This window comes from Salmo salar, chromosome 15 (assembly GCF_965601325.2).
Source record: "Salmo salar chromosome 15, fSalSal1, whole genome shotgun sequence".
Classification (NCBI taxonomy): domain Eukaryota; kingdom Metazoa; phylum Chordata; class Actinopteri; order Salmoniformes; family Salmonidae; genus Salmo; species Salmo salar.
In genome coordinates this window covers 109,737,501-109,741,236 of record NC_138305.1, presented here as the reverse complement: position 1 = coordinate 109,741,236, position 3,736 = coordinate 109,737,501, and positions in this window count along the sequence as shown.

The following is a 3,736-nucleotide window of genomic DNA, read 5'->3' as shown; positions in this document are numbered from 1 at the left end:
ATGGTCAAACCACATGGACACCGTGGTGAAGAAAGCATGACAGTGACTCTTCAACCTCAGGATACTGAAGAAATTTGGCCTCTCTTTGAGGACGCTATTGAGAGCAAACTGTCGGGCTACATCACAGTCTGGTACGGCAACTCCACCGCCGAGGATCACAAGGCGCTACAGAGGGTGGTACGCTCAGCCGAAGGCACCATTGGGGGCACTCTGCCTGCTCTGCAGGACACCTACAACACCAAGTGTCTCAGGAAGGTCAAGAATATCACCAGGGACCCCAGCCACCCGAGCCATGGCCTCTTCTCCCCGCTTCCATCACTAAGACGCGGGCAGAACAGGAGCATCGTGGGAAAAGCTGGAAGACTGGCCAAGAGTGTCTATCAACAGACCATCAGGCTGCTGAATAGCCATCGCTAGTCAGTTACCTGCCCATGTTAACTTTTACCTCTTTTTCCGTGGTCGACGTGAGTAAGAGATTTAAGAGTGTTAACCCTCGCAAGGCTGCCAGCCCAGAGGGCATCCTTAGCCGCGTCCTCAGAGCATGCGCAGACCAGCTGGCTGGTGTGTTTACGGACATATTCAATCAATCCCTATCCTAGTCTGCTGTTCCCACATGCTTCAAGAGGGCCACCATTGTTCCTGTTCCCAAGAAAGCTAAGGTAACTGAGCTAAACGACTATCGCCCCATAGCACTCACTTCTGTCATCATGAAGTGCTTTGAGAGACTAGTCAAGGATCCTATCACCTCCACCCTACCTGACACCCTAGACCCACTTCAATTTGCTTAGCGCCCCAATAGGTCCACAGACGACGCAATCGCAACCACACTGCACATTGCCCTAACCCATCTGGACAAGAGGAATACCTATGTAAGAATGCTGTTCATCGATTACAGCTCAGTATTTAACACCATAGTACCCTCCAAACTCGTCATTAAGCACCCCACCCTGGGTCTCGACCCCGCCCTATGCACGCCTCCAACTCAATCATCAAGTTTGCAGACAACACTACAGTGGTAGGCTTGATTACCAACAACAATGAGACGGCCTACAGGGAGGAGGTGAGTGCCCTCAGAGTGTGGTGTCAGGAAAATAACCTCACACTCAACGTCAACAAAACAAAGGAGATGATCGTGGACTTCAGGAAACAGCAGAGGGAGCAGCCCCCTATCCACATCGATGGGACAGTAGTGGAGAAGGTGGAAAGTTTAAGTTCCTCGGCGTACACATCACGGACAAAGTGAAATGGTCCACCCACACAGACAGCGTGGTGAAGAAGGTGCCGCAGCGCCTCTTCAACCTCAGGAGGCTGAAGAAATTTGGCTTGTCACCAAAAACACTCACAAACTTTTACAGATGCACAATCGAGAGCATCCTGTCGGGCTGTATCACCGCCTGGTACGGCAGCTGCTCCGCCCATAACCGGAAGGCTCTCCAGAAGGTAGTGAGGTCTGCACAACGCATCACCTGGGGAAAACTACCTGTCCTCCAGGACACCTACATCACCCGATGTCACAGGAAGGCCAAAAAGATCATCAAGGACAACAACCACCCGAGCCACTGCCTGTTTACCCCACTATCATCCAGAAGGCGAGGTCAGTACAGGTGCATCAAAGCGGGGACCGGGAGACTGAAAAACAGCTTCTATCTCAAGGCCATCAGACTGTTAAACAGCCATCACTAACATTGAGTGGCTGCAGCCAACATACTGACTCAAATCTCTAGCCACTTTAATAATTAACATTTGGATGTAATAAATGTATCAATAGTCACTTAAACAATGCCACTTTATACACTGCTCAAAAAAATAAAGGGAACACTTAAACAACACAATGTAACTCCAAGTCAATCACACTTCTGTGAAATCAAACTGTCCACTTAGGAAGCAACACTGATTGACAATACATTTCACATGCTGTTGTGCAAATGGAATAGACAACAGGTGGAAATTATAGGCAATAAGCAAGACACCCCCAATAAAGGAGTGGTTGTGCAGGTGGAGACCACAGACCACTTCTCAGTTCCTATGCTTCCTGGCTGATGTTTTGGTCACTTTTGAATGCTGGCGGTGCTTTCACTCTAGTGGTAGCATGAGACGGAGTCTACAACCCACACAAGTGGCTCAGGTAGTGCAGCTCATCCAGGATGGCACATCAATGCGAGCTGTGGCAAGAAGGTTTGCTGTGTCTGTCAGCGTAGTGTCCAGAGCATGGAGGCGCTACCAGGAGACAAGCCAGTACATCAGGAGACGTGGAGGAGGCCGTAGGAGGGCAACAACTCAGCAGAAGGACCGCTACCTCCGCCTTTGTGCAAGGAGGAGCAGGAGGAGCACTGCCAGAGCCCTGCAAAGTGACCTCCAGCAGGCCACAAATGTGCATGTGTCTGCTCAAACGGTCAGAAACAGACTCAATGAGGGTGGTATGAGGGCCCGACCTCCACAGATGGGGGTTGTGCTTACAGCCCAACACCGTGCAGGACGTTTGGCATTTGCCAGAGAACACCAAGATTGGCAAATTCGCCACTGGCGGCCTGTGCTCTTCACAGATGAAAGCAGGTTCACACTGAGCGCGTGACAGACGTGACAGAGTCCGGAGACGCCGTGGAGAACGTTCTGCTGCCTGCAACATCCTCCAGCATGACCGGTTTGGTGGTGGGTCAGTCATGGTGTGGGGTGGCATTTCTTTGGGGGGCCACACAGCCCTCCATGTGCTCGCCAGAGGTAGCCTGACTTTCATTAGGTACCGAGATGAGATCCTCAGACCCCTTGTGAGACCATATGCTGGTGCGGTTGGCCCTGGGTTCCTCCTAATGCAAAACAATGCTAGACCTCATGTGGCTGGAGTGTGTCAGCAGTTCCTGCAAGAGGAAGGCATTGATGCTATGGACTGGCCCGCCCGTTCCCCAGACCTGAATCCAATTGAGCACATCTGGGACATCATGTCTCGCTCCATCCACCAACGCCACGTTGCACCACAGACTGTCCAGGAGTTGGCGGATGCTTTAGTCCAGGTCTGGGAGGAGATCCCTCAGGAGAACATCTGCCACCTCATCAGGAGCATGCCCAGGCATTGTAGGGAGGTCATACAGGCACGTGGAGGCCACACACACTACTGAGCCTCATTTTGACTTGTTTTAAGGACATTACATCAAAGTTGGATCAGCCTGTAGTGTGGTTTTCCACTTTAATTTTGAGTGTGACTCCAAATCCAGACTTCCATGGGTTGATAAATTGGATTTCCATTGATTATTTTTGCGTGATTTTGTTGTCAGCACATTCAACTATGTAAAGAAAAAAGTATTTAATAAGATTATTTATTTCATTCAGATCTAGGATGTGTTGTTTAAGTGTTCCCTTTATTTTTTTGAGCAGTATATAATGTTTACATACCCTACATTACTCATCTCATATGTATATACTGTACTCTATACCATCTACTGCATCTTGCCTATGCCGTTCGGCCATCGCTCATCCATATATTTATATGTACATATTCTTATTAATTCCTTTAAACTTGTGTGTATAAGGTAGTTGTTGTGAAATTGTTAGATTACTTGTTAGATATTACTGCACGGTCGGAACTAGAAGCACAAGCATTTCGCTACACTCACATTAACATCTGCTAACCATGCGTATGTGACCAATAACATTAGATTTAATTTCATTTAATTTCATTCATAGGCTAGGTTGTAGCAACCTCATGAGAGGTTTAGGGAACCATTTTACCACCATCATGTAG